Source organism: Pseudorca crassidens, chromosome 5 (genome assembly GCF_039906515.1).
Source record: "Pseudorca crassidens isolate mPseCra1 chromosome 5, mPseCra1.hap1, whole genome shotgun sequence".
NCBI classification, from domain to species: domain Eukaryota; kingdom Metazoa; phylum Chordata; class Mammalia; order Artiodactyla; family Delphinidae; genus Pseudorca; species Pseudorca crassidens.
The window spans coordinates 72,187,502-72,198,390 of NC_090300.1; positions in this window are offsets into that span (position 1 = coordinate 72,187,502).

The following is a 10,889-nucleotide window of genomic DNA, read 5'->3' on the forward strand; positions in this document are numbered from 1 at the left end:
GAATCCCCACTAAGAATCTTGAAAGTCACCCCAAATGCACCAACTTAGATCAAATGCCCACCATTCTATCACTGTGGCAAGAAGAATGAAATGCACTGATTGGATTAGTTTAAATTATTACGTTAGGTATCTAATGTTGTGTTACAAATTATCCCCAAATTTAGCAGACTGGCATAACAAACATTTGTTTCCATGGGTCAGGAGCACAGGGTCAGCTTAGTCGGGTGTTTCTGATTCAGGGCTGCAGTCTCATCTGGAGGCACAACTGTATATATATAGGAATATTACTCAGCCATAAAAAACAGAATGAAATCTTGCCATTTGTGTTCACATTGATGGACCTAGAAGGTATTATACTAAAAGGGAACTACTGACTGTTTAAATTTTGGAGTAAATTATCCTAGCCTTTTTCTAACAAAAACTGAACGCAGTAAATGCAAAATAAATTATTGATTTGCTAATTAATGGATAGGACACTGGATTATTCTGTCCAATTCAACTGGCAGCTGAGATTTTGCCCACTCCTGAACCCCAGTTTCAAGTTAGGCACCCAGACATCTGCCCTCACACTTTCTGCCATTCTTCTTGGTTCTATATGTTGCCAGACCCCAGACTCTCTGACACTGGAGCCTACATGCCTGCTGCCCCAGGTAGTTGAATAGCTGCCTGGCTGGGCTGCTCCCTGTTCATGGCTACCACGATTTTTTTTCTGTCTTCTACCTCCTTTTCTGTTTACCTTCATATCTCAGTGGGCTTAGTGTGGCTCTGAGCACCTGCTGTAACATGAATTATGCCTCATCTCTGGGTCCCAGGCCCTACCTCCTAGCTTTCCTCATTTCCTACTTAGCTCACATCCTGGCAGGACTTACTGTACTTGAAATCTGGTTAATGATAGATCTTTAATTTTGAAAGCATTTGAAAATTTTTTGTTTTTCGTTTTTCCCCTAAAGAATTGAAAAGCTTTGCAAAAAGAAACAGGGTTCACTTTCAGCCAAAGGGCTCATCACCAGATCCTTTCAGAATTGACATCCGGCTCTTTCATGCCCCCTTGAACCTTGGGCCAGTTCGTAACACTCTCTGAACCTCAGTTTCCTCAAAAGCAAGTGGAATTAAAGAGCTAGCATTTGTGGAAGTACATAATATGGCCCTTGGCACCTAACAATTACATGCAAATTAGCTCTCTATTCCTTTTCTTAAACAGAAACACAAAGGCTTGGGAATTGGCAAAGACCTACCTTAGTTATCAAGGTCTTCGTAATGCAGGTGGCTTGGTTCTGATCTGTGTATCTGATCTGCTTGCCAGGGACTGCTTCTCAGGCTCCTATTCCTGACTATTGGCATTAGGCTTTGACTGTTCACTTGTGGTATTTTTGGCTGTCTCTCCTTCCTTATTGTATATCAGCATAGTTCTCAAAATGCAACCCCTTTGTTTTTTCTGCCTCTAGTCCCTGACATAACTAACCCTACTCTGTCTCGTTCCCTGTTTGACATATGTAGGGTTTAGGAAGTTCAAATTAGAATAAAACTTTTACGGAGCTGAGAGTTCCCTTCCGTTCCTCCCCTTGCTTTGAAGATGAGTCTAAAGGCAGTGAAATATTTTTCTTAAAATAATGAATATATGGCTGAGTCGGGGCTGAAACTTGGGTCTTGCAGAGCCTTTGTCCATTGAGTCATTCGCCTTGCTCCTTGTTCCTTATCCATAACTTACCTCTAACTCAAGGGTGTTACTGAGACCATTAGCTAGCAAATTCTTACTTCATACCTATGACAGTAGAAACATTTTATTAGTGATTCCATAAACCATACAGGCAAAGAACATGTTGTAGTTTTAAGAGTGACTCATTTATGAAAAAGAAATATGTTTCCTGGTTCCCAGTCTGCTTGGCAAGCTTAAGTAGAGAAACCTTGAATTCATTCTGTTTTTTAACAAAAGTCTTAAAAGAGACTCATCTTTTTTGAAACTTCTTTAGTATGAGAAGTGTATATGCCTCAAATATAGCTGTAACACATGGTATTTAACTAACTTACATTGCCCCAAATGATGCTATTGTGCTCAAGGTAGATTGTGAGCTCCTAGAAAACATTCTCTTAGTCATCTTTGTTTATCCAATATCTAATACAGTGCTCAGGCAACAGGTTTTTTTTTTTATGAATAAATTTCTCAGAATCCGGCAATGATGTAGAAAATCTATGACTGTTTCTTCAGAACCAATCAATGGCATAGAAAATATATGACAGTTCAGAATGTGCCCATACTTTTATAAATAGAAGGCAGTCATAGTACTGTTTTTATAGTCTAGTTAGAGATCCAAGAGATCCTTATACATAGTTACCCTGCAATTAAAAAGCTCTTCTTGCTTGTTAGGAAACTCCTGACTCCCCTTTTCTTCCACTTTTGTAAGGAGAATCTTCCCAGGGGTTATCTCGGGTGCTTCTCCTCTCTTATGGTTGATGACAGTAAGAGGAGGGATTTTAGGCAGCAAAATTTGAGCTTGTTAGTTTATATCTTATGTAAGCATAGAACTCAGACACAGAAAGATTCTATAGAGATCAAAATGCAGATCAAAAAACTTCAGATACCAAGAATCTATATTGATCTACTATGTGAGAGGTAGGACCATCCATCACTGGAAGCAACAATAAGAGTTTCTCCATTTTCCCTCAACATTGAAAATAGCCTGTGTGTGTGTGTGTGTGTGTGTGTGTGTGTGTGTGTGTGTATGTGTGTGGTGGTTGTGGTTTCCCCTGAGACAATCAGAGGTCCTTAATGTGTACAGGGTCAAACATGTAAGTTTTCAACAAGTTCCATGAACTGCTTTAGATCTGAAAAAGTTCAGTTTCTGAAGGATGCTATTGAAAGGAGTGGCAAGCTGACTCTTTACTTCCCTCTCCTCCTTTCCTTTCTAATACCATGAAACACTCAATTCCCTAACACTCTGCAGGACTGGACTCGAAGTTGGCCACCTGTTTGGAAAACAAACTTCTTGTGGTTGAACCTAATACGTGCAGCACGTGCAGTTCAGCATGTAAGATTCATGAGTTCTTGACCACATCCAGACACCAACATATCTAGCTAGATCCAGGCACATCATTTATTAGAATTAATTTTTCAGTTGACACGTATTTAAAAAATTCAACAATACCAGTTATTAAACAGAAAAGAGTCTTTTTTGTTGTTGTTTAAAAAAAACCCTGAAGGCTACAATACCTAAAAGAAGATTTTAAAAAGTTTATACATACTATATGCTGAGTTTTAATACTATATTGGCTCTAATTTTTTTAAGCCTCTTTAATAAGAATATAACCAAAGTGTAATTAGGTCTATCATTGTATGTGGTATCTTCAAATTCAAAGTAGCAGAGTAGCAAACAGTTAAATAAGTTTAAATGACCTTGGATTTATAGGTCTATGGATTTATATCTGAACCATGTTTCTTTATAAAAAGGGGTATATGTTTACAAAACTTTCAAAGATCTCTTGTGTGTTATTGTGAAGTACTATATTTCTGTTTTTCTCCTTCCTACACCTACCCCTGTTATTTTTATACATTCAGAAGGAATGTCCAAACTCCAGTTTAGTGGATTACACTTTAGGGTAAATGGTAAGCAGTCCTACCTTTTCCTTTCACATATAATTCCAGAAGATCAAATAAATGGTGTTTGCTCAAAAACTTACTGACAGCATTTTTGCAAATATTAACTGACCAAGGGGATTTAGGTTATTGTATTTTGTTTTGAAGACTTAGCATGTAATTTTGCTTCAACCTCTGGTCTCTTTGGAATGTCAGGGTTATGAGTATAGCCTCATTATAGATCTGAGTTGGGTCAGACCAGAGAAAACCCTTAGGCATGCAGGACCTCAGCTGAAGGGAGACCCACATAATGGGAGTAAGAGAAAATGCTTCAGACATGGGTGTGGCCCATTAAGGAAGAAACCAGTTTGTTTTGTGTTGTAACCCAGTTACAGTTGAGAGAGTTAGACATGTCTGCTTAAAGAGGATGGCAGAAGTTTTAAAGAACAGAGTGTAATGGTACTACTTGAAATTATGGACATAAATTGAGCCAGATATTCTTTCATGCATTCATTCATTCATTACTTATCTGTTTGTTCAACATTTGCAGTTGATTCCCTTCAAGAGTCTACCCTCTACCCAACAAGGTATTTGTGAGTTAATCCAAAGTAAGTGATTCATAGGTTTTCTGGTTTTAGACAATTCAGTTTCTCCAACTCAAATGTTACCTTCCCCGGGTCATGTTCCTTCTCTAAACCTTGTCCATTCTTCACTCTTTCCTTAGCTTAGCTCTTTCATTTAAAAAATACTTGATTAGTTACCTAGTTCCAAATTTATGTCTCCATTGTCTCAGTATCTTGATTTCTGATTTTCACATTGCAACAGTAAGTCCAGTAACCACCTCCTTCACTTTGCCAAACATCACAACCATTCTCACTTACTGTTTTACTGACAGGTCCTGCTTGGCATAGATTGGAACTGAAGAAACATTGGGGTTGGCTGGTTGAGGCACAATTTGCAAACTAATCCACACTGCCTTCAGAATAAATTTTTCCAAAACCATCTATTACAGATTTATTTATTATTAAGAATCTTGTCTCTTTGGAACAGCTTCAAGATGGTGGAGGAGTGAGACATGGAGATCACCTTCCCCCCCACAAATACATCAGAAATACATCTACATGTGGAACAACTCCTATAGAACGCCTACTGAACTCTGGCAGAAGACCTCAGACTTCCCAAAAGGCAAGAAACTCCCCATGTACCTGGGTAGGGCAAAAGAAAAAAGAATAAACAGAGATAAAAGGATAGGGACGGGACCTGCACTAGTGGGAGGGAGCCGTGAAGGAGGAAAGGTTTCCACACACTAGGAAGCCCCTTCGCGGGCGGAGACGCGGGTGGCGGAGGGGGGAAGCTTCGGAGCCGCGGAGGAGAGCGCAGCAACAGGGGTGCGGAGGGCAAACTGGAGAGATTCCCACGCAGAGGATCGGTGCCAACCAGCACTTACCAGCCCGAGAAGCTTGTCTGCTCACCTGCCGGGGCGAGCGGGGGCTGGGAGCTGAGGCTTGGGCTTCAGAGGTCAGATCCCAGGGAGAGGACTGGGGTTGGCTGCGAGAACACAGCCTGAGGGGGCTAGTGCACCACAGCTAGCCGGGAGGGAGTCCGGGAAAAAGTCTGGACCTGCCTAAGAAACAAGAGACCATTGTTTCGGGGTGCACGAAGAGAGGGGATTCAAAGAACTGCCTAAACGAGCTCCAGAGATGGGCGCAAGCCACGTCTATTAGCGTGGACCCCAGAGACAGGCATGAGATGCTAAGGTTGCTGCTGCAGCCACCAAGAAGCCTGTGTGCAAGCACAGGTCACTATCCACACCTCCCCTCCCAGGAGACTGTGCAGCCCACCACTGCCAGGGTCCCGTGATCCAGGGACAACTTCCCAGGGAAAACACAGGGCACACTCAGGCTGGTGCAACGTCACGTTGGCCTCTGCCGCTGCAGGATCGCCCCGCATCCGTACCCCTCCCTCCCCCCAGCCTGAGTGAGCCAGAGCCCCCGAATCATCTGCTCCTTTAACCCCGTCCTGTCTGAGAGAAGAACAGATGCCTTCAGGCGACCTACACGCAGAGGCGGGGCCAAATCCAAAGCTGAACCCTGGGAGCTGTGCAAACAAAGAAGAGAACGGGAAATGCCTCCCAGCAGCCTCAGGAGCAGCAGATTAAATCCCCACAATCAACTTGATGTACCCTGCATCTGTGGAATACATGAATAGGCAATGAATCATCCCAAAATTCAGGCAGTGGACTTTGGGAGCAAGGGTAGACTTGGGGTTTGCTGTATGCAACAGACTACTTCCTGATTTTTATGTTTATCTGAGTATAGTTTTTAGCATTTGTTATCATTGGTGGATTTGTTTATTGGTTTGGTTGGTCTATTCCATTTTTTTAAATTAATTTTTAATTTTAATAATATAGTTTTGTAATTTTTTATTTTAATAACTTTATTTTATTTATTTTCTTTCTTTTATTTTTTCTCGCTTTTCTTCTGAGCCATGTGGCTGACAGGGTCTTGGTGCTCTGGCCGGGTGTCAGGCATGAGCCTCTGAGGAGGGAGAGCCGAGTTCAGGACATTGGACAACCAGAGACCTCCCAGCCCCACATAATATCAATTGGCAAGAGCTCTCCCAGAGATCTCCGTCTCAACACAAAGACCCAGCTCCACTCAGAGACCAACAAGCTCCAGTGCTGGACACCCCATGCCAAACAACAACCAAGATAGAAACACAACCCCATCCATTAGCAGAGAGGCTGCCTAAAATCAAAATAAATTCACAAACAGCCCAAAACACACCACCGGACACACATCAGAAAGACAATGTCCAGCCTCATTCACCAGAACACAGTCACCAGTCTCCTCCACCAGGAAGTCTACACAACCCACTGAACCAACCTTATCAACTGGAGGCAGACAACAAAAACAACAGAAAAGCAGGAACTACAAATCTGCAGCCTGCGAAAAGGAGACCCCAAACACAATAAGTTAAGCAAAATGAGAAGACAGAGAAATACGCAGCAGATGAAAGAGCAAAGTAAAAAACCATGAGACCAAACAAATGAAGAGGAAATAGGCAGTCTACCTGAAAAAGAATTGAGAGTAATGATAGTAAAGATGATTCAAAATCTTGGAAATAGAATGGAGAAAATTCAAGAAACGTTTAACAAGGGCTTAGAAGAACTAAAGAGCAAACAAACAATGATGAACAACACAATAAATGAAATAAAAAATTCTCTAGAAGAAATCAATATCAGAATAACTGAGGCAGAAGAACAGATAAGTGACCTGGAAGATAAAATAGTGGAAATAACTACTGCAGAGCAGAATAAAGAAAAAAGAATGAAAAGAATTGAGGACGGTCTCAGAGACCTCTGAGACAACGTTAAATGCACCAACATTTGAATTATAGGGGTCCCAGAAGAAGAGGAGAAAAAGAAAGGAACTAAGAAAATATTTGAAGAGAATATGGTTGCAAACTTCCCTATTATGGGAAAGGAAATAATCAAACAAGTCTAGGAAGTGCAGAGAGTCCCAGACAGGGTAAATCCAAGGAGAAACATGCCAAGGCATGCATTAATCAAACTAACAAAAATTAAATACAAAGAAAATATATTAAAAGCAGCAAGGGAAAAACAACAAATAACATACAAGTGAATCCCTATAAGGTTAACAGCTGATCTTTCAGCAAAAACTCTGCAAGCCAGAAGGGACTGGCAGGACATATTTAACGTGATGAAAGGGAAAAACCTACAACAAAGATTACTCTACCAAGCAAGGATCTCATTCAGATTCGATGGAGAAATTAAAACCTTTACAGACAAGCAAAAGCTAAGAGAATTCAGCACCACCAAACCAGCTTTACAACAAATCCTAAAGGAACTTCTCTAGGCAAGAAACACAAGAAAAGCAAATGATCTACAAGAACAAAACCAAAACAATTAAGAAAATGGGAAAAGGAACATACATGTCGATAATTACCTTAAATGTAAAAGGATTAAATGCTCCAACCAAAAGACCTAAACTGGCTGAATGGATACAAAAACAAGACCCATATATATGCTGTCTACAAGAGACCCACTTCAGGAACACATACAGATTGAAAGTGAGGGGATGGAAAAAAGATATTCCATGCAAATGGGAATCAAAAGAAAGCTGGAGTAGCAATTCTCATATCACACAAAATAGATTTTAAAATAAAGACTATTTCAAGAGACAAAGAAGGACACTACATAATGATCAAGGGATCAATCCTAGAAGATATAAAAATTGTAAAAATTTATGCACCCAACATAGGAGCACCTCAATATATAAGGCAAATGCTAACAGCAAACAAAGGGGAAATAGACAGTAATACAATCATAGTAGGGGAGTTTAATGCCCCACTTTCACCAATGGACAGGTCATCCAAAATGAAAATAAATAAGGAAACACAAGCTTTAAACGACACATTAAACAAGATGGACTTAATTGATATTTATAGGACATTCCATCCCAAAACAACAGAATACACTTTATTCTCAAGTGCTCATGGAACATTCTCCAGGATATATCATATCTTGGGTCACAAATCAAACCTTGGTAAATTTAAGAAAATTGAAATAGTATCAATTATCTTTTCTGACTGCAATGCTATGAGACTAGATATAAATTACAGGAAAAAATGTAAAAAATACAAACACATGGAGGCTAAACAATACACAGCTAAATAACCAAGTGATCACTGAAGAAATCATAGAGGAAATCAGAAAATACCTAGAAACAAATGAAAATGAAAACAGGATGACCCAAAAACTACGGGATGCAGAAAAAGCAGTTCTAACAGGGAAGTTTATAACAATACAATCTTACCTCAAGAAACAAGAAAACTCTCAAATAAACAACCTAACCTTACATTTAAAGCAATTAGAGAAAGAAGATCCAAAAAACCCCTAAAGTTAGCAGAAGGAAAGAAATCATAAAGTAACTGAAGGAAATGATAACAAACATCAATAAAACTAAAAACTGGTTCTTTGAGAAGATAAACAAAATTGATAAACCCTTAGCCAGACTCATCAAGAAAAAAAGGGAGAAGACTCAAATCAACAGGATTAGAAATGAAAAAGGAGAAGTAACAGCTGACAGTGCAAAAATTCAAAGGATCATGAGAGATTGCTACAAGCAACTATATGCCAATAAAATGGACAACCCAGAAGAAATAGACAAATTCTTAGAAAAGCACAACAACAACAAAAAAGCACAGCCTTCAAAGACTGAACCAGGAAAAATAGAAAATATAAACAGACAAATCACATGCACTGAAATTGAAACTGTGATTAAAAATCTTCCAACAAACAAAAGCCCAGGACTAGATGGCTTCACAGGCAAATTCTATCAAATATTTACAGAAGAGTTTACACCTAACCTTCTCAAATTCTTCCAAAATATAGCAGAGGGGAAACTCTCCCCAAATCATTCTACGAGGCCACCATCACCCTGATATAAAAACAATACAAAGATGTCACAGAAAAAGAAAACTACAGGCTAGTACACTGATGAACATGCTTGCAAAAATCCTCAACGAAATACTAGCAAACAGAATCCAACAGCACTTTAAAAGGATCATACAGATGATCAAGTGGGGTTTATCCCAGGAATGCAAGGATTCTTCAATATATGCAAATCAATCAATGTGATAAACCATATTAACAAATTGAAAGAGAAAAACCATATGTTAATCTCAATAGATGCAGAAAAAGCTTTTGACAAAATTCAACACCCATTTATGATAAAGACCTTCCAGAAAGTAGGCATAAAGAGAAGTTACTTCAATATAATAAAGGCCATATATGACAAACCCACAGGCAACATTGCTCTCAATGGTGAAAAATGAAACCATTTCCACTAAGATCAGGAACAAGACAAGGTTGCCCACTCTCACCACTATTACACAACATAGTTTTGGAAGTTTTAGCCACAGCAATGAGAGAAGAAATAGAAATAAAAGGAATCCAAATTCTTAAAAAAGAAGTAAAACTGTTACTGTTTGCAGATGACATGACAGTATGCATAGAGTATCCTAAAGATGCTACCAGAAAACTCGTAGAGCTAATCAATGAACCTGGTAAAGTAGCAAGATACAAAATTAATGCACAGAAATGTCTTGCATTCCTATACACTAATGATGAAAAATCTGAAAGAGAAATTAAGGAAACACTCCCATTTGCCATTGCAACAAAAATAATAAAATACCTAGGAATAAACCTACCTAAGGAGACAAAAGACCTGTATGCAGAAAACTATAAGACACTGATGAAAGAAATTAAGGATGATACAAACAGATGGAGAGATATGCCACGTTCTTGGATTGAAAGAATCAACATTTTGAAAATAACTATACTACCCAAAGCAATCTACAGATACAATGCAATCCTTATCAAACTACCAATGGCAATTTTCACAGAACTAGACAAAAAAATTTCACAATTGGTATGGAAACACAAAAGACCCTGAATAGCAAAAGCAATCTTGAGAAAGAAAAACGGAGCTGGAGGAATCAGGCTCCCAGACTTCAGATTATACTGCAAAGCTACAGTAATCAAGACAGTATGGTACTGGCACAAAAACAGAAACATAGATCAATGGAACAGGATAGAAGACCTGGAGATAAACCCACACACATATGGTCACCTTATTTTTGATAAAGAAGGCAAGAATATACAATGGAGAAAAGACAGCCTCTTCAACAAGTGGTGCTGGGAAAAGAGGACAGCTACACGTAAAAGAAAGAAATTAGAACACTTCTTAACACCATACACAAAAATAAACTCAAAATGGATTAAAGACCTAAATATAAAGCCAGACACTATAAAACTCTTAGAGGAAAACACAGGCAGAACACTCTATGACATAAACCACAAAAAGATCCTTTTGACCCACCTCTTAGAGAAATGGAAATAAAAACAAAAATAACAGATGGGACCTAATGAAACTTAAATGCTTTTGCACAGCAAAGGAAGCCATAAACAAGGTAAAAAGACAACCCTCAGAATGGGAGAAAATATTTGCAAATGAAGCAACTGACGAAGGTTTAATGTCCACAATATACAAGCAGCTCATACAGTTCAATATCAATAAAACAAACAACCCAATCCAAAAATGGGCAGAAGACCTAAACAGACATTTCTTCAAAGAAGATATACAGATTGCCAACAAACACATGAAAGGATGCTCAATATCACTAATCATTAGAGAAATGCAAATCAAAACTACAATGAGCTATCACTTCACACCTGTCAGAATGGCCATCATCAAAAAAATCTACAAACAGTAAATTCTGGAGAGGGTGTGGA